This window comes from Protopterus annectens, chromosome 2.part2 (genome assembly GCF_019279795.1).
Source record: "Protopterus annectens isolate FY-2018-M chromosome 2.part2, PAN1.0, whole genome shotgun sequence".
NCBI lineage: Eukaryota > Metazoa > Chordata > Ceratodontiformes > Protopteridae > Protopterus > Protopterus annectens.
Window position 1 is genome coordinate 916936087 of NC_056730.1, and position 22415 is coordinate 916958501.

Consider the following 22415-nt stretch of genomic DNA (forward strand, 5'->3'; position numbering starts at 1 on the left):
GATTCCCACTCCTCATTTCTTGACACACTGGAAAATATTAGGGTACAACCCAACACCCTAATAATGGGCAATTTCAACTCCACCACCATTAACTGGGAAAGCTACTCATGTATCAACTCTTTTGCTCAATGTTTTCTGGAATTCATAAATTTCAACGGCTTGGATCAGCTTATCCACACCGCCACCAGGGGCAGCAATATCCTAGACCTGGTCATTACCAATATGGGCGACTGGTGTTCCACACCAGAGGTCAATTCCTCATTGGTCAGATCCGACCACAAGCTAATCAGCCTTGACATCCACATCCCGCCCCCAACCCCCATTAGGGAAACCACCGTAAAAGATTTCTCCAAAGCCAACTTCACATGTAAGACAAAAGTGGCAAACTTCACGACACCCATGCAGATGGAAAATAGAGGTATGATTGCTGAATCCTACACAAATACACTTTACAAGCACTTACACACATGCATAGATCATGCTATCCCTAACAGAACCAAGATGCTATCCTCCAAAAAAGGAAGCCAATCTGGTGGTCCCCTGCCATAAACAAACTCTACAACAGAAGAAAGAAACTGTTGCAAAAAATAGTAAAATCTCATGGCTGGAAGAACTCCCTGGTCAGCCTAAGTAAGAAGCTGAGATGCCTCATAAAATCCTCCAAAGCTAGTTATGAAAACAAAATCGCCATTGATTCAAAAGACAACCACAAAGTATTCTAAAGATATGTCAAGAATCTCAATGACAACACTCAGATCTGCTCTGAGTTATAGCACAATGGCACTAAATATATACAGAACCAACTGATATTGCCAACATCCTGGCAGATAGGTTCAGTGCTAACTCCCCCACCTGTGCTAATTTTACCCCCCACCCCCTAAAGGGCTCTTCTCCATACCAGAAGAATGCAACATTCCTATAATCACAGCTGCACAGTTAAAAACCACACTCTCCAAAGCCAAGAACACAGCATCCATGGGACCTGACAACATCCCAGGCTGCGTTCTACATGAACTACAGAATGAACTGGCACCCCATCTATGCACCATGTTCAATCATAGCCTCACCTCAGGCTTTGTGCCCACTGAATGGTGCACAGCGACGGTTATCCCACTCCACAAAGGGGGAGCCACCACGATCCCCGTGAACTACCTCCCCATTAGCCTAACAAGCCTGGTCTGCAAGGCCATGGAATGTATCATCACAGAACTTATAAACAAAGACATTGGTAATCTCCAAACTCTGGACCCCACCCAGTTTGGATTTGTAAAAGGCAGATAATGTCTCCTAAACCTGACTGAGTTCTTTGAAGCAGTCACCAAAGCCGTAGACGAGGGTAAGGTGGTTCACACAGCCTATCTAGATCTCGCCAAGGGTTTTGACACCATCTCTCACTCTGGAATTATAGATAAATGCACTAAACTCAGTATAAATCCCTATGTCACAAGATGGGTTGCCAGCTGGCTCACTGACAGAACCCACACTGTGAAAGTAACAGACTCCAAATCCAACTTCAGGCCAGTGACAAGTGGAGTACAACTGGGTTCAGTCCTGGGTCCTCTCCTGTTTAATATCTACTTTTCTGAAGTACAGACTAACACAGAAGGTTTTTGGCTAATGAAGTTCACAGATGACTGCAAACTAGGAGGCATAATTGAAACTCCTAATGATGTGGACATCCTACAAAAGGGCCTCACTGAGACAGATGCCTGGTGTCCTGGGTCCTCTCCTGTTTAATATCTACTTTTCCTGAAGTACAGACTAACACAGAAGGTCTTTGACTAACGAAGTTCGCAGATGACTGCAAACTAGGAGGCATAATTGAAACTCCTAATGATGTGGACATCCTACAAAAGGGCCTCACTGAGACAGATGCCTGGTGTCAAAGCCATGGCCTCAAGCTCAATGCCAAAAAGTGCGGTGTCATCCTCTTTGGTAAAAACTCTGTACCCATGAGCTACCACATAGGTGGTAGTCTACTTAACACTGAAAGTGTGATAAGAGACCTTGGGACATAGGTGGACAGTAGTCTCTCCTTTGATAATCACATCACCACAGCAGTCAGGAAATCCTTCTACATGGCACACCTCATCACAAAAGGTTTCTCATCCAGGAAAAAAGAAGTCACGGTTCCTCTCTACTCATCACTCATTAGACCCATTATAGAGTACAACGCTCCTTTTGGTATGTACCTCACAAGACAGCTATAATAATTGGAAAGGCTGCATAAATACCTCACAAAGAGGATTACCGGCCTCAAACAGATGCAGACCGTCTCAAAAAACTCCAGCTTTACTCCATCGCATTTCGCCTTCTCAGAGGTGATCTCTGCCTAACATACAAAGCTATGTAAAACCCAGAGCTGTTGGACATACTCCACTTAAAGAAATCCCAATCCCTCTGAGCTACATGCTCTTGGGACCTAAACCTTGTTACCACAATAAACAGAACATGCTGGAGGGATAAATTCCAGTCCCAGAGACTTCCCATACTCTGGAAGAAACAACCTGTCTATAGCAAACAAAGCTCCTTATTAGCACTCTTCAAGAAAAATCTTGATGACTGGATGGGAAATAGGAAATTCACCCCGGGGATCACCTCTGTGGCTCTGCTCGACAGGGGCACAGGAAAATAATTTTCTTGGGTGGCGAAAGGCAGGGTACCTTTTTGGCTAGGCTTGATTAGGCCTCAGGTCCGATAGCCTAGTATCTACCTATGAACCTCAGGGTTAAGTCTCGATCTCAACCCACCCTACTAACTCCAAAAACTAAACTTCTCTGCACTAACCATGCATCCCCATCCTAGCACCTAAACTATGGGACTGCACTCCTTTCTCAGTCAGCGACATACAAAAGTACTCTGACTTCAGACAACAACTGAAGGAGCACCTCTTTACCCAAGCAATGAGCAGCTGCACTCAAATAGGTCACACTACACGAACCCTGCTCCTCTAGCCATCCATCCACCCACAACCCCTTTTTCCCATTTCCGCATATGGGGTTGGGGTGTCACTTCATCAGTCACAATCATCTAGACCCAAGGTTTACACAGCTGAGTGTCAAACCCTGCCTCGGTAGTTTTTTCACACCACACACTCACAAGCCCACTCACAGCTATGGCCAGTTTAGAGTGTCCAGTCTACCTACTCCATGTCTTAGGAATGTGGGAAGAAATTGTAGCACCTAGAGTAAACCCATATGAACAGAGGGAGGACATGCAGACTCCACAGACAGGGCACCCCAGCCAAGAATCAAACCAGAGAACCTCTTGCTGTGAGGCAACAGCACTATCTACTAACCTTCCTTATCTCATCTTGTCATCCCTTGACTTACTGACTTTCATTCATTCTACCTCCCTTCTCTCTTCACATCTCTCACACTTCCTCTCCTTTCTACTTCATTTTCCTCTGCATGCCTCTCTTACCATTTCTCTGTCTTCTCCCATGGTATCCCTTCCGCAACTATTCATACTTGCCTCCGCAATGTCTTCATACTCCCCTATATATTGATATGCTGCTCTCCCTATAGCATAAGCCACCTCAGTCATTATGGCTATATCTTATCCAAAAGGATCTGCTAAGTATAATTCCATTTTTCTAATCATGTTTGACATTGTAAACTACATCTGTTGTAGAATATTCTTACATCTGTAAATGTGTATATGTTTTTAACATAGAATACTCGTACATCTGTAAATGTGTATATGTTTTTAACATAGAATATTCGTGTATCTGTAAATGTGAATATGTTTTTAACATAGAATATTCTTACATCTGTAAATGTGTATATGTTTTTAACATAGAATATTCGTCCATCTGTAAATGTGAATATGTTTTTAACATAGAATATTCTTACATCTGTAAATTTGTATATGTTTTTAACATACAATATTCGTACATCTGTAAATGTGTATATGTTTTTACCATAGAATATTCGTACATCTGTAAATGTGTATATGTTTTTAACATAGAATATCCGTACATCTGTAAATGTGTATATGTTTTTAACATAGAATATTCTTACATCTGTAAATGTGTATATGTTTTTAACATAGAATATTTGTACATCTGTAAATGCGTATAAGTTTTTAACATAGAATATTCGTACATCTGTAAATGTGAATATGTTTTTACATTATCTTTGCTTCTGTAAATATGTTTTGTTCATTTCTTACGTGATCCTATTCACCCAGGCTGTGTCTGCAAATGGTCCACTAAGATCAATGCACTACCCCTGTAAACAAACATTAATAAATATTAATAAATAAAAAAACACAAGTCATTCTGTTTCTAGCTGTTCATCTTCATCAAGCAACAGCACAAGTAGTCTCCTGCAAACATTATTTTCCTCTCACATACCCAGTTTTGCAGATTATAAGCACTTATACCAGACAATATGCGATGTTGCCATGCACTATTACTTAAAGGGGACTGGCCACTCTAAATCAAGACTGATCACAAATGTATTACATTTCTGATTACTTTTTTGCAATGATTTTATTGATGATTAATGGTACTTGACACTGAGTTTGTTGGATGTTTTGTGTTTCAATCAAACTCAATGCAATTCTTCATTATAAACGTGTGTGTGTGTGTGTGTGTGTGTGTGTGTGTGTGTGTGTGTATATATATATATATATATATATATATATATATATACATATATACACACACACACACACATATATATATATATATATATATATATCTATATATATATGTAGGGTCCATTGTTTTGGTCAACAGGGAGTTTGGACAACATCAGCTTTAACTGACTGCATTTGGTCCACTATACAGATAGTCGAAAGGTATGCAGCATTAGCAATTCCAGGGTAGGGGAACATTCTCTTTCCCCAGGGATTAAGCGATCTCAGAGTTTGTATATATAATTAGCAGGGATTGTTGTGAGGTACAGCTTGCCTCAAGGTTCTTCCTAGGTGCATGGATAGTAGGATGTCAACATTTCTGTTTTCACCACTGAGTGATTTACCTTCAAGATTTTAACATCCGTGTTGGTCAACCACCTGAAGGAAAATTACACACACACATATATATATATATATATATATATATATATATATATATATATATATGTCTCTTTCTTTGAAACCACATTCACAAAATAAATAACAGTTAAAAACACTATCACTGGAAAACTACGAAAACACTTTTTTGGTACCTTAAGATTTCATGTTTCGTAAATATATTAATAAAGCTATGGTCATATACTTATATGAAAAATGGGGGACCCACAAAACTACCATACAGATGAGAACCTTCAGCACCCTCCTCTACCAAAGTATAATCAAACGGCATATTCACTGCATCTTAAGGACAATGGCAGTTTCGTTAGATATGATAGTTTTACCAGATGCTGTTCTGGTCACTTGCTATGTGATATTCATTTAAAAAAGATGTGTAAGAAGTGCATGAGGTTAATTAAAGTCAAAAGAAACTGTACAAAATAAATGAGTTACTACAATTACCCCACCAACAGCTATGAATTTATTTTATTTTATTCTGAATTTATTAAATTTATGGTAGAAATTTGCTGATTTTTAGTGAAATGTTATAAATTACAGCAAGTCAAAGACCCATCACACAGCTCCTCAATGATCAAAGACCGCGCTTCTTTAAAAACAAAACAAAAAACAATGAAAAGTGTAAATGAAAAAATAAAATAAGTTTTATAAGACTTCTAGTGTTTTTGAATAAACAAGTATTTACCTATTTCACGAAAGTATCATCTTCCCACAACCAAAACAAAAATCATTCTCTACCATGCAAGACACTTCAAAAAAGCATATATTACCTCATTTTCACCTGGCATGCTGAGTGCCAGGAATAATAATCTGGCGAATTGTCATTTGAAATAACTTACATTTATTGGCTTAGTGTGAAAATCCATCAGTGGCCTTAATGTAAATGAAGTTTATGACAACATGGCAGGCTGGATATTTTGTCTGCACTACCATCAACACAACTGATTTTATTAAGCAACAATTCATTCTCCCCAATGTGCTTTATTTCATACGTTTCCTTGCTAGCATTGTTAGATTCAACCCAAGATTTGCTGACATGACAAACATCTCTCCTAAAATATTTTCCTCTACAACAAAGTCCTTCCTTATGTAAACCAAAGTACATCTCTCACTATCTTCAAACTTTAATTAGACAAACAGAAGGGGAGCCACAGATCTGCCACAGATCTTACTCCCTAACCTATGGAATGTGTACCAGTGGGACTGCAGTGGCTAGGCTTTAAGGGCTTAACTAGTATATCACTTAGTAGCAACCAATGAGCCTATTATAATTTTGCAACATATAAATATTATGTAATGGTTTTATTGTTTAGTGGCATAGAGGTCACAATTACTATACTCCTGTATTTTCCTTTCGCTAATTTATAACATAAATGCATGATTAAGAATGATTATTCAGATAGCTTTTCTCCTTGTTAGTTTTTTAGTTTTTTTTTTTTTTTTTACTTAATTATTTACTTATATTTTTATTTATTGCTTTAGTGGGAATACTGTTTAATTTTGCTTGGTTCCCTGAGATCAATTTGAATGACAATACTTAATATCCATGTGGTTGAAAATCCAACACTTCAGCTTCATTAAGTCTGAAAACAATTTATGTTTATACACATTGTGAATGTGCATTCATCATAAATTCCTAGAGTATCACACCTTGCAAAACAAACCCCTCCTAAGCTAATAAAGATGAAAAATCTTAAACTGTGTACTCCTAATCCATGCTTAACCCTAACCCTAAAATTAACTATAACCTTAAAACCTACACTATCTCTAAACTTAATCCTTGGATTGAACATAACCATGGCATTAACCAAAAACCTAGTATTCTCCCCGATGCTGACCCTAAACTCTCCCTAACCTTAGCCATAAAAAACACCATACTAACACTAAACTTAATCTGATACTGACTCTAACCATAAAACTATACAAAATCCAAGTTTCAATATAAATCTCAACTAACACTCAAACACTAACATTAAAGTCAATTAGGCAATGGAATTTAACTTTGCATTACCAATATAGTCAACAAAAGGAAATAAAGAAATAAAACATACACACTGCAGGTTTATATGTTAGTTAACACAATGTCCCAAGTAAATGTAGACATAGAGCTAATTAAAATAACTTTTTCACAAACACATGTATGCACACTTGACTGCGTATGCATGAGTGTGTATATACATGATCACACACACACACACACATATATATGTATGTATGTGTGTGTTTGTGTGTATATATATATATATATATATATATATATATATATATATATATATATATGGGTCCCTATCAAATGACAGAAATCTCATTTGAGAGAAACTCATTTCACTGACACCATAAGATAGAAACCTCAAAACACTGAAAACTCATTTGACTGAAACTCAAAACACTGAAAATACTATATGCCCTTTTCCTGACAGTAGTGCGATCCTGGAGTTAATATATATAGTTAGGGGGGTATGGGGGACACCGCCCCCCACAATGGGGGGTGTGGGGGGCATAGCCCCCCACATAGTTTATGTAAATATTGTTTTCTCCAAACAGTTATTCATTGTAATTATAAGTATCCATGTGTAGCGTTTAAAATGTATGAAGTATGTGGGGGGCTATGCCCCCCACGCCCCCTAACTATATATACTAACTCCAGGATCACACTACCGTGGGGAAAAGGGCATACAGCATTTTCAGTGTTTTGAATTTCAGTCAAATGAGTTTTCAGTGTTTTGAGCTTTCTATGTTTTGGTTTCAGCCAAATGATTTTCCATCAAATGAGTTTTCTATCATTTGATAGGGACCCACACACACACACACACACACATATATATATATATATATATATATATATATATATATAGGGAGAGAGAGAGAGAGATGCATAAGTATGTGTGCAACAGTGATTTGTAGCTACTGTATTATTAGAATATATGCACAGAGATGCATCATCGCTATCCTATCTGCACTTACTTTTTCACCACTGTTGAAACTACTTCCGGTAGTTCCACAGTCCCTCTACAGTACTTAACACAAAGACATAATTTCAGCAGGCCAGTTTTCACTTCTTTTTCTACTTACTGTTAAGCATTCGGTACAATATTTCATCCTGTGACAGTTAAACCTTGTAGTTTCTGTTAATAGCTTTGTTCTGGTTTTCAAACAGCATTATTATTTTTACTCTTTCTACAAAGTAAGTGAATAATTAAGACAACCTTCAGTTTGGATAATTTATGTAAAACTGTAACCCAGGGCAAATTTACAAAGCTAGACATCTACCATTCAAATCTAGCATTGCATCTCTCAGCTTTAGCTAATATATGGATGAAAAGGCCAGCAGACAGAATTTGTCTCAGGGCACCTTCTTCCCCTCATGGTCTTATTTGAAAACAACATATCACTCCTATATCATGCTTACTTGCCCAAATTAAGGCAAAAAACATACATTACGAAATTTTCCATGAGTACAGTAATGTTAGCCTTTACTGTGTATAACATCTACTGAAATACATACGTGATTCTATTCTTATTGCTCATAGGTTCATACTAGGCAATCAGTCTAGAGACCATTACATACCTAGTCAATAACCAAACAGTAACCAAAAGGTGAGACTCATACCCTGTACCTTGTGTCTAAGAGGTAGAAACCTTAAACTTTTTGCCAAACCCCAGCCTAACAATATATTCATCTTTGATGACTGTGTTGTGATAAACTCCTACATCATCAATGACAATCCAGCAAAACCAGAATGAATGCACATGCACACACACACACACACACACACACACACACACACACACACACACACACACACAGACACACACACATACACACACACATATATATATGTGTGTGTGTATAGATACATAGATATAATGCAAACATATATATGTCGCGTTCGATTCTCAGCTAGAGCGTCTTCTGTGGGGAGGCATGTGTGAATGGGCGTGCCTTCGTTGAAGGTTGTAAGTCAGGGCTGGTAACTCAGCACGTAAAAATCCACTACCAAATATTAGCATATCAAAGTTCCACTGTGGCGACCCCTGGCCAGGATAAGCCAAAAGACACAACAACAACAACCTAAGCAAAAAGCAAATGCTTGAAAGAGTCACCAAAAAAGATTGATTACACAGCTATCAGTCACTAAAACAGGAAAAAAAAATATCACAACTTTTGAACTCTCACTGTTAGTTACTATAATATATACATTGTGTGTGTGTGTGTGTGTGTGTGTGTGTGTGTGTGTGTGTGTGTGTCTGTGGTTATATGTGCCCAAGTCACTGACCAACTTCAGCGGCATATACTACATTGACTTCAAATATTTGAAACTAAATCCATCTGTATGCTACATCTGAGATTGCAAAACATGGGTAAAGGGCAAAACCCCACTCCCCATTGTATAGCAATCCTGCTTACAAAGCAGCCAGCATCCTGCAATGAACTGGCAGTTCAAAAACAACTACCCTGCCAACTAAACATTCGATGAAACACACTGCACCCATTTATGTAAATATATATATATATATATATATAAATTTACACGTATGCATTTATGTTTGCTTCTACTACCCATTATAAACTCTCCCCATCTCCTAAGTTACACACAAAAACTGTAAGTATGCTTCCTAAGAAATATACAAGCTGGACATCATCATCTGCCCCACCACTGATAACGGTGCACATCAGTAAGAACTTGCTCTTAAAAGCCAGCATTGTACAGAGAAGGGGTCTTGGACTAAATGCAAAAAAGATCAGCACAGGCAAACCCTTATCTTCAGCTTACAGCATGATTGGTACCCCATTCCACATGGTCTGAGATCTAGGCACCAGGGTTGACAATTCTCTCACTTTTAACCACTATGGTACAGCAGTTAGGAAATCCTTCTATCTAGCGCAACTTATTTCCAAAGGTATCTTATTCAGATCAAAGTATGTTACTGTCCCTCTGTAGTTCGCTATAATTAGATACATTTTTATTTGTTAACTGGGAAGTTGCACTAGCCCATAGAACCACTTTGGCCACAACCTCGGCCATAATGGCAATACAACAAAGTTTATAACAAAGTAAACAAAACAATTAGTTTTACAATAAAGCAAACACAATAATAATCAAATCAAACACAAACTACAGACATATGAACAATAATAGCAGGCATTTTAATGTACCTTAACAATATAGTACAGCTAATTACACCCAGGGATTAATACAAGGATGGTATACAGTGCACTTTTTTGTATGCACCTAGCCTAGTCATGCAGCTGGAAAGGGCCCAAAAGATCCCAATGAAAAAAGATTATTGGCCTAAAAACCTTTAGCGGCAAAGACAGACTAGAAGCTCTCTTCTTATTCTCTGCCTCTAAAAGATTCCTGTGTGGAGATCTTTGCCTGGCATTCTGTGCCATGAAAGAGTCCATCCTTATGAATCTCTTACACAATCACATTACAAATGGCTATGCAAACACCCAAACTAAGGAACTAAACCTACACCAACAGATAAATAAAATATCCTGAAGGAATAGCTTCATTGCCTAATGGTATTCCCATCTCTGGAACTGGTTGCTTCTGAATTTAAGCAGAGTAACACTTTTGCCTCCTTTAACACTAACCTTAATGATTGGATAGGTATCCACAAGATCATCCCTGGCCTGACATGTCCTTTTGGAGGTGGTATTTGGTAAGGTGCACATGTTCTTTAGACTTCCTTGCCTTGGCGTTAATATGATCCAGTCATTGGCAATAAAATGCTTGATAGGAAAGCACATGCACTAGTAAAATCTAATTAAAAAATAAATAAATAAAAACAAGAACTCCCACAACCCAGCCACCTAAGTCCACATGTATCACTGTATAAATAATATTACACCTATCGTGCTATGTTACAAAACCAAAAGCCAACGCATTCAGATTAATATACACCATTTCTGGGGGGGGGGGGGCCTGAAGGTTCTACACCATATTTTAAGACTCCATTTCAGTAATGAAACTGATATGTAATTCCTAGGGATGAGTCTGTCCTTGATAGGTTTTACTATCAATGCTATATAATGGTTTAATTCAACTTGTTCCATATGGCTTCATTTCTGTCGCCTTAATTTATCATGTCAGGAACCAAGGAGCCCCCTCTTGTGCAAGTAGCCTATGAACTGCAGCAGGTAAGCCATTTGGTCTTTGAGCCTTAGCACTAGTAAGCTGACAATGCATGCCATTTCTTTATACAAAGACAGTGACCTACAATACTATACAGTCTTCGGTTTTAAGTACTTGTAGATACCTCTCCATCAGTTCCCTATGTCTTCCATTACTTGTTCTGCAGTACTGTACTTCCTGCAGCATTTTCCTACATGTCAGTGCCCATTCAGACCTAATACCCAGTCACAAAGTACACATGACAACCCATATGAAAAAGAAGCATTTACCACTAGAAGCAAGAGAAAACATGCCTAACAAAGACATTCTCAGTAATAATTAAAAGATATCACACAAAATAAAACCTTAAAAAGAAGAAAAACAATAAAAATAAATTTAGGTAATAGTGCTGACTTTTTTATAAAGGTAATTTAATAATTAGACATGCCACTTGTCACTTTTCCATGCTTGTCTGCCTGCCACATAAGACGTAACTGATCATTTTTAAATACATATACATTGTGTGCATATTTATTTTACTATATATGCATATATTTATTATATATATAGAGAGAGAGAGAGACACACACACGTGTGTATTTGTGTATACACATACCTGTGTATGTATACCTCTCTCTCTTTATATATATATATATATATATATATATAGAGAGAGAGAGAGAGAGAGACACACAAACACGTGTGTGTGTGTATTTTTGTGTATACACATACGTGTGTATGTATAGCTCTCTCTTTATATATATATATATATATATATATATATATATATTTATAGATAAGTAGCTACATATGCATACATAAGTTCATGCACAAGTAGTAGGCTAGCTGCCATTGCAGGTCATTTAAAGCCCAGCACATTTCCCTTTTTGTGCTCAAAATAACCTACCCCATGCAGTATTGCCTGGACTTACCTATTCTATGGTCAATAATTATACACTACCCCCAAGGAGAATATGGGTAATATACAATTATATATATAATTACCCCTAATAAGAATAACTGGGATCATACCATAGATAACTGGAGAAGACCCATGCATGGGACAAAGCATTTAGGAGCTGCATCTGTCTATAAGTACTGAAGAGGGCAGTCCAGTGAATTTTCTGTTTCCCATCCATAGATCTAAGCTGTGCTCGAATATGGACATGGGTGAACTTTGTTTAATGTGGATGAGGAGTTTTTATATATATATATATATATATATATATATATATATATATATATATATATACAAATATACACACACACACACACACACACATATATATATATATATATATATATATATATATATATATATATATATATATATATATATATATACATATATGGAGAGAGAGAGAGAGATCTTATACGTGTGTGCATTTTTTTTTTGTTGAATGCATGCACACATGTACACACAAATACTCGTGTGTACACCAATGCACACCTACATATATGTGCATAACACACACAGCTACAGGTTATGTAGAGGCTTGCAAATTCACCTATCATTATGTATTTAGGATGTGAGTGAAACAAGATACATACACCCACACACAGGTGAAGGACATATGGACATATTTATCCCCCCCAAAAAAGTCACCTAGGATAGGAACTGCAATGAAGATTTATGAGCTGTGAAGTAGTGATGCTAACTGCTGCTCAGCTGTAAAGTAACTTCCCCTAGTCACATGCTGATTTTCTTCAAGTGCTGTATGTTGTCCGATTGCCACAGAGCAGTCACAAATAATATATTTTGCTCCCTCCCAATCTCTGTACATATATCTATATATGTATATTTTATACAAAAGCCCCCCCACACACACACACACACACACACACACGTGTGTGTGTGTGTGTGTGTGTGTGTTAAAGTTGTGTACATTAGGAAAGGTGTTGCATTTTTGTGCTTTAGTATCACAATGTATAGTATTCTTGAATGTGCATGTCTCTGTGTGCATGTGTGTGTGTTTATGCAGAGACTCTACCCATTAGGCTTTCCACGTGGATGCCTGTTTCTACTGTGCAGGTAAAACTTTCCTGTCCTAGCTTGAATCTGTGCTTGGTTTTTGGTGCCCCATGTCAATTGGGATCAAAGTAAAAAGACTGCCAATAACACTTGTAAATAAAAATGCTCAGTCTGCTTGACAAATTACAACATTTTTCCAAATGTATATGACAATAATGAGGGGATACTACTCCAAGGAAGTGTGTATGAGCTAAACATAGCAAGATGACTGAACTGCAACTAAATTATGTAATATTCACTTGCACCCCATGATCCTGTGTACAGGTTAACTCGCTTCTCCAATATCACTATTTCTCAGCCTAAAACCAAATATTTATTCCTCATGGTTCTTGCTTATTTATCAAAGACTATAACAAAATTCATGAAAAAAAATCAATATAATTATTTTCTTTTACCCACCACAAGCATCCGCTTCAAGAAATAGAATAATGCAGTATATTGGAACAATACAATGTACACACCAGAACTAAAACAATACACACTGACTGATGTGCTTTATCTATTACGAAACTGAATACATTTTTTTGTGCGGATATTTAATGGTTGTATTTCAAATGAATAATTATTTATTACAAAAAAAAAAAAAGAAATCTAAATACCAGTCTGTGGTGGAAAGGATTGTTCTGGACATTTGCAGGATTATGATACCACACAATAACATTCCTTCTGTTTGTGGTTCTTACTTAAACTGAAAGCCAGCCAGTCTTAGTATAAACTCATGGCAAAAAATTTAATGCATGTGCAGGACATGAATGGAGTTGGCTGGTTATGCCGAATAAAATCTAATACCTTGCAAGTAAAAAACATTACAGGATCTCCTTTACTTCTAACGTCATACCAATGAGTGGGCTTTGTGGCTACCTCTCTGTAGTTGGTTTAATGAGGCACCCTGTATTACCCTATTTTGATTGAGACTGTGAACTAGAGAATGGGGAAGTTTGCTGTTTGTAGTATGTGAATATTTTATCTAGTGCAAATCAAACTTCAGCACTGCTCTATGCAGTCAAACACTGTCCTTTAGGTCTGTATATCAGTTGAGGGGAACTGAATTAAAATGTAATGGAAAAGATGGTCTAGGTGGCTATTTATAAATAACTTAAGAAATAAGCTGATGGATTTCTTTTGCAACCATATTAATGATTTAGAGTCATGTTTTATCATACCTGGTCTCACAATTTGGTAGCTACGCAGCAAGAAAGTTACTGGAAGATATTTACAGGATGATATACCGCCTGTCTGCCTTAATGTTCAGTGAACTGCTATGTCTTTTGTAATTAGATAATTGGGTACTGTAGTACAAACATTCTGCATTTCTTGTTTATTGCTGAAAGTGAGAAATCAAAAGTGGCATTACCCTGCAGTGTAGATATAAGACCCTAACTCGTTTTAACTTCAGGTTGATGATGGGTAGGAATTGTTCAGGTACTGTATGCACATAATCTCATTGGAATGTAATTTCATAGCGGTGTTTTCAGCACTGTAAATATCAAACACTGCAACTGGTGTTGTACAACTACTGGATCTCTGCAGCTGTATGTTCTGCTCTCATATAGGTTTTGTGCTTGTGTATGAGCGAGAGAGAGAGAAATTGAGGGGGTGTGGGGAGATGATTCCAATTTTCACACAAAAAAAGTCAATGCTGCACTGTGCAAACTGACAAGGTTCAGCTGCATAGATTAAATAATGATCGATACTGCTGCTGAAACCCTAAATGGAACACAAGGTACAGACAAAAAGCAGCAAACAGGTTGTTTTATACTCGTGGCTGCTACTCAGCAATATACATACTCAGCATCTGTTTCTATATAAGCAAAAATGTGCACGCTCGTGCGTGTGCGTGTCACACACATATATTATATACGTGTGTGTGACACCCCCCAAAATATATATATATTGGGACTGAAATTGGCTCGTTTTTGGTCACTGTTCTACCCTAGTAAACATTTAAATAAAATAAATATAGTTAGATAGATGATGGATAGATGGACAGACAGACAGAGCGAGAGATGACGCACACACAAACTCCGGTGTGCATGCATGCAGGTGTGCGTGTGTGTGTGTTACCTGCCTGCAGCAATTTAGAACTTCTTTGTGTTGCCTGCAAGCTGCAGCAATTTAGAACTTCGGTAAAAGACTTAAACACTACTAAAAGTCAAATATCCAGGGATTAATTATACATGATGTTATACGAGTCTGCAGTCCAAACTAGGTAAATTGGTCTAGGCTAACCGTTAGGACTATCAAATCATAACGACCACCCAATAAAATGATCTAACAACACCCACGGTATCTGATTAAATGTCTCTGTCCTACAGAGTGTTTGTTTATTTACTCCGATTTTCTCCAAATGTGTATAATAAGAAAAGAAATAAAGTATGCAGCCACTGTAGGTAGATCTGGAGGTACTGCAGGAGCAGTTGAGTTCTTTTTCGCACTCTCGGGGTATCATTTTTGGAGCTTTAGCTTGTTTGCAACAGCATCTTTAAAGGACATAGCCACCAATCTTAGGGCACACTTATTAGCGCTCTACGGTTGCAGCAAAACTCAAACGAGAACTGGTTTACACTTAAGCTCCATTGCAAACGCAAGAGTGAGGAACATTGGTTTATGAAAGAAATCAAAGCAAATGTGAACGGTGTCAGTCCCCTCTGATGCCTGCTCTTACAGTATTCCCTCTTCACTGCATTCGTTCTTGATGTGTGTTGGCATTCACACCCAAGAGCTCATACCATTATGAATGAGATACATGTTAAAGCAACAGATTATTACAATACAAGGCAACTAGCTGATCGCACTGAGGAGATGACTGAAGGTTGTGATTACCCTGGCTGAGTGGTTAGCCACTCCCATAGTTGTGACTATAATTTCCCCTATTAGCCTAGCTCTGCTCTATGGGTTCTCACTCCAGGGAAACAACGGGAACCCCAAGACCACAAGATTCACTTCTTCAGTCTGGAGACAACTTGGACGCAGGGTATCACTTCGTGTTACTCTTCATTTTGAAGTCCAACACTCATCCAACAAGCCTACCTGACACATGGAACCACAATGCAACTGCAAATACCCCTGCCCCCCAATATACACCAATGCACTTTTATCTTGCCGTCCAGCTGATATCAGAACTTCATTTTCAGCAATGCCCTACTCTTTGCTCATATGCCTGCATAAAATAAATCACTGACAATGACTTAATGAAACGTCACATTCTGCAAATTACTGAAAGGCTGGTGATGCCTAAGTCACTCAGCTCAGTAAAACATTAAACAATATATGCCCCCCCCCCCCTCATCGACACTATTTTACGCATGCAAAACACACACACACACACCTGATTCGTGTAAACCTGTGGAAGTAACAAGCCAAAGTACTATGTCCACTCCTTTCTCTCATTGAAACTAACTGCAGCTTGCCTGTGTGATTTATTTAAAAGGAAAATGATTTTTGGTTTCTTGTCTTTACAAGGTAACACCATATTGCGGTAAATGGAGCCTTGATAAAACATAAACTTGGAGCTCAGTGCAATGTCTGTGCAGAACATCAATTCAGTTGATTGTCCCCCCCCCCAAATAGTATGTATTATTTCAATATTTAGCAAGTATCAGGGATGGTGAGTTTGGAAGGAGCGTGTGAAACCCCCTGTGCCATTCGTGAATGCAAAACTGCCATCGATCGTGCATGATATACTGCCTTATCCCCTAGGCTTGTCAGAGAGCTGAGACTGACTTATAACACAAGGGTGGCAGGGGACAGATCTGATGATGTGCACATGTTTAAATTCCTGCAGACACACTCTTACCTGAGATGCTTGTAATTCGTTCCCCCTCCTTAGTGCAGCCGCATTGCCACTGCAGAGAGTGCTTCTCAGTACATATAGAAGTGCAATCCAAATTCACATATTTTATAAAAGCATGCCCTATAGCAACTCTAGCAGAAGCTGTGTCCCCCATGGAATGGGGACCTTCATCGCTCCAAAATCGAAAAGATAATCCTGGTGCTGGGATAACTTGCAGAGTACCCTCCCCTGGGGCTAGGTCCTATGCAGACAGTCCAACCCCCAGTTGCCGAATCCAGTGTTTTTTTTTTGTCTTAGATACAGTTAACTCCCCAGTTTTGAAAGCTAGAGCGCTATTTCCATGGATCACTGGATTTCTTTTCCGCACCCTCGCAAGCTGCAAGTACTCTCACGCTAGCTGTGAGACACCTTCTCCTGATCCCTGGAACGACATGCGTGTTATCCGGGGCTCAGTGTAGCATAGTCTCCCCAAAATGCAGCGAAAACACGGTCCAGGTTTCAATGACATCCATGCCACCGACGAGAAGAAACGGCAGTACCTCTCCCCGAAGCTGCGTTTCAAAGTTGAGCCAGCAGAATCTCATCTAAGCTTCATTGCATTGAGAACGCTGGCTGAACTCCTGCTGCCAAGGCTGAGCCTCATCGCTGGCTAGCTGCACGTTGTCTGCCTCAGCTTCGTGGGTCCCTCCTCCTCCTCCTCCTCCACTAAGCAGTAGCAAAGGACTCGACAGTGACATCTAGGAGTTCCTACGAGCTGATTGGGCTAATTCAGAGGTATCAGCTACAGCCTAAGCCTACAGGGCCAGCTCTGAGCTCAGTATCTCAGTCTTGGGGCCGAGGGACACGTTGCAGGTTGACCTGTTCCAAGCTGTAGCAGCCCTAGCAGTTGCGGAGGTGCTTACGGTGCACGATGGTTTCTGGCTGCAAAAGGAATAGTACAGAAGCCACTGCTGGGGGTTGCTCGCCGCATTCATGGCTAGGGTCTTTTTTATCATTTAACCTGAGCGCAAGGACACAGCTTCGTTTGGCATTGGCACTGTCACATTATTGTAATTATATTGAATACCTATCGAATTCAGTGGGTGTAAAAATTCTTGTCTCCTATCTGTCTTATCTATACCAACTGGAGCTGTGTGTGTGTGTGTACTTGTCTGTGTAAATGGATGCAATTCTGTGTGTAGCTCAGTCATTTATCTATCTAGATGTGTGTGTGTGATACAAAAGAAACTGCACATTTGTGAGTGGATATGTGTGTGTGCGAGCGTGAACTGATTACATTAAACTGCCTTTCCGAGATAATGGTGTAATCCATGTTTCTCAGTGTATATCCGTGTTCGCTGGTTTCTGTTTGACCAATGCACATGTAACACATTTCTGTTAAGGGTCAAGTACTTCCATTTTGTCCAAACTAGTAAAAAAACGTTTCTGCGTTATTGTTGTTATTATTATTCTTGTTGTTGCTGTTGTTGTTAACCACTAGTTTAAAAGACACTACTTAACTGAACCATTTTTTTACGGATTTCTCCAAGACAAAAGCATATAATAATTTTGTGCACATGGACACGCTTTTCCATGGGGTTGATTATGATATCTGAGTTAAGCATTAGATGTTTAAGCTACAGGCCTTGGATTTTTTAAGGGCTTTGGCCATACAATATACTTTTTTCCTAGCTTCTTATTTGTTTGAGATCTTATGCTACGTTTTTATAAGGATATATTTGTTACTTACCAAGAGACTTAACATATTTTTCAAGCATCGGTACTACTACCCCACCCCCTTTCTGGTTAGTCCCCTGAAAAAGAAAGGGGCATCTAATGACCAAAAATCACCCAAAGCGAAAGGAATGCAAGGCTCTTGTCCTGAGACAGAAATGCAGGTGGCTGCATCCCTCTTACGCCAGCTAAAACAAGATAAAAAAAAAAAAACGTTTTCAGAAAAATAGAAAAGAAAGGCAAGGGAATATATTGAAAACTAATCCAGGCAAGGAAACTCGAATTCCTCTAAAATTAGGTTCTTCAGATGTGGGAGGCAAGTGGCATTTTTTTATCATCACTGATGTTTAGACCACATAATTACCGCGAGTGAGTCATATTTCCTTGTTACAAACAGAAAATAATATAGTATCCTCAGTTGAAGCTGGGTTAACGCATCACCCTTGGTAATGCCAACTTTCTTAAAACCACAACGCAAGACTGCGAACCTACAGGTGAGACATTCCGGGCAGTCTATGAATTCTGCCAGACTGGCAGCAGGCACAGTAGTTTGGAAACCCAAGTGTTAAGTTACCCTGCATTGTTGTACGTGGTCGTGCGCGTATATGTAAGCGCGCGTGTGTTTGTGTAAGCGCGCGAGTGTATACGGGTTGGGGGGGGCAGCTACATTTTCTCCAGATGGCAGCACTACTCAACTCAATAGGCTACATAATTACACTGCAGTGGCAGAGGCTTCTCAAAAATATATCGTCTGCATTATTTTCGATTCAGCCAGCCAGTATATCTAACAACACATGAAAATAATTTGTTTCCATAAGGGCTTTAAGTGTACCTACTGCTTGGGGGCTAGATTTTAGCAATGGGAGATCAGTTTGGTTATTTCCATTGGCATTGCTACTGTTCTGTTGGACTTAGTTTTTGAGCGATGTTATGTCTACAATAACTAATCAGTTAGTCAGTATTTACAAAACTAAACATCCCTGTCACATTCATCCTGTTTCAGGAATGACGGGTAACTTGCTTTCTCTGATAGGTGCACTATAATATACTGTTAAAGATGTCTCGCTGATGCCTCCCACCTTGCCCCAGTCATATACAAGTTGGAAAGTGGGGAGAATGGTTTCCATACAGGATGTAGAACATCCCACAGCTTATGAATGAATTCTGTCTTCAGTCTTGGTACCCATCTCAGATCTGTACACACACACTCACTGGAATCAGCTTATCGCTGAATCTGACTTTTCAGGAAATAACTCGTGCTGAATTATCAGTTCCCCTTTGTGGTGGCAAATGGGTGGAAACATGGCTAACAATCCAACGGAAAATCCAGGAGGAAACATCCACTGATTGAACTGTGGAACTTATCAAAATAAAAATAATGTAGATGTCATGAAAAAACGGGTCCTATTTAATTTGCCAAGTTACTGCAAATATCCAGTATGGGAAATGGAAGAAGGAATACCTCGGTGATTGTGGTAGTAACAGAAGTGATTGTTTTACACCTCATATACTTGTTCTATGGATCACACCTATAAGATCCGGCAAGAAATTATTTTGAATATTGTATGTTTTGGTATTTCTAATATATTATTCTTATAAAAATCTCATTGCTTTAAACTTTTTACAATGGCATATCATATCTTCAAAGCTCATTTCAACTAATTTATAGCTCATTTCAACTAATTTATAGTCCTATATTTGATGGCATTGTTGTACTTGTTAGTAACACACTAGATCCCATTCCTTCTTTCTCCACTTGCTTTATCTAGTTCAGGGTTATGAAAGAGAAAGAACCTAACTTAGCTCTTTGTGGGTAAAGGCAGTGAAACTATGGGGAAGATGTCAGTCTCTTGTAGGACACATATACACATATAAACACACACACATGAGAAATCTGGGAAAATGTCATCTCCTAACCAATGGCATATCCTTGGAAGGATGAAGGAAACCATACATGACCTTGTTGTTTGATATGCATCTAAATAATTTAACCAGCTGAGACTAGTAGATAGTGTAGAACCCAAAATGTGTATATTTTGGCTATGCAGCACAATGATATTTGAATATGTTTTATGTTATAAACTGCACTTCTATATGATTGCAGGATTTGAAATAGCCATATTTTGGATCAGTAATTCTACAGGATTGTAGAAACCCCACAACAATGACATGCACATTTCTTATGTACATGTTTAAGTACTAACTACTGTAATAAGTTGCTTTCTTCCTCTATATACATATTAAGCCCTGACTCCCATTAATCTGTAGCCATTTTTCTGATGGATTTTGTACTTTTAAAATCATGGTAAAAAGCATGGGTTTATTAAAACAGGGCAGCATAAAATTAATAGATTTCACTGGGTAGTGTTTGCCCATATTCTGGGTTGTTTTCCCCCCTCAGATACTAAATTATGTAGACAACAAAGTAATTATTTTGAAAACAGTTATAAATGTGTGACTCCATCGTGCTTTTAATAGATTGGTCTTTGTCATCATATAGTGCTGTCATAATTGGTGCTCTGATGTTATGGCGAGAAACCTTGAGATTACCAGGACAGGATATGTGCCCATAGAAAGGCGCACAGCAACGGTGGTTCCGCTGCACAAGGATGGGCCCACAACCGATCCTGGGAACTATCGACCAATAAGCCTGACCAGTCTGATCTGTAAGGCAATAGAGTGAATCATTACAGAACTCATAAATGGAGAGATTGGGAACCTCCAAACACTTGACCCCACGCAGTTCGGCTTTGTCAAGGGCAGATCATGCCTCCTGAACCTGTAGGACTTCCTTGAGACAGTTACTCAGGCTATAGATAAGGGAAAGGAGGTACCCATGGCTTACCTTGACCTTGCTAAAGCATTTGACACCATTCCCATTCGGGTATTATTGATAAACTCACCAACCTGGGCATAAACCCTTACTTCACAAGATGGATCGGAAACTGGCTCTCAGACAGATCCCACAAAGTAAGAGTAGCCGGATCTATGTCTGAATCCAGACTAGTAACGAGTGGTGTGCCTCAGGGCTCTGTCCTCGGCCCCTCCTGTTTGGCATATACTTCTCTGAAGTACAGGCAAACACTGAAGGGCTGTGGCTGGCCAAGTCTGCAGACGACTGCAAACTGGGTGCAATAATAGAGTCTCTGGCGGACATGGATATCCTCCAGAAAGGCCTTAATGAGACTGATGCATGGTATCAAAGCCATGGTCTCAAGCTAAATGCTAAAATATGCGTAGTAATCCCCTTTGGAAAAAACAGAGTACCCGCGAACTACCACATAGGAGGTAACCCCCTGAAATCTGAAGTAGTAATAAGGGATCTAGGGACCCAAGTATATAGTCAGCTTTCCTTTGATAACCATGTTGCCATGGTGGTTAGAAAATCCTTCTATGTGACCCATCTGTTCACGAAAGGGTTTGCATCAAGATCTAAGGATGTAATGGTGCCCCTCTACTCTTCCCTCATCAGACCCATTATTGAGTACAATGCACCAATTGGTATGTACCTGGCTAGGCAGCTGGAGAGACCACAGAGGTACCTCACTAAGAGGACTACTGGCCTCAAACAGTTGCCCTATACAGCACGATTGAAAAAAAAAACTAAGGCTTTTCTCTGTTGCATACCGCCTTCTCAGAGACGATCTCTGTCTAACATACAGAGCCATGTCCAACCCAGAACTGTTGAACATGCTCCATCTTAGCTAAACCAAATCCA

At 38.9% G+C, this 22415-nt stretch overlaps 1 protein-coding gene across 1 annotated transcript in view; it reads right to left on the minus strand.

The window, feature by feature from the left end:
• PLXNA4 (plexin A4) overlaps positions 1 to 17616 on the minus strand; it is a 2762645-nt gene extending 2745029 nt beyond the window's left edge. The window contains exon 1 of the mRNA XM_044064236.1: positions 16988 to 17616. The gene's annotated coding sequence lies outside the window, so the exon portion shown is untranslated. The remainder of the gene's footprint in view (positions 1 to 16987) is intronic.
• Positions 17617 to 22415: the final 4799 nt, after the last annotated feature.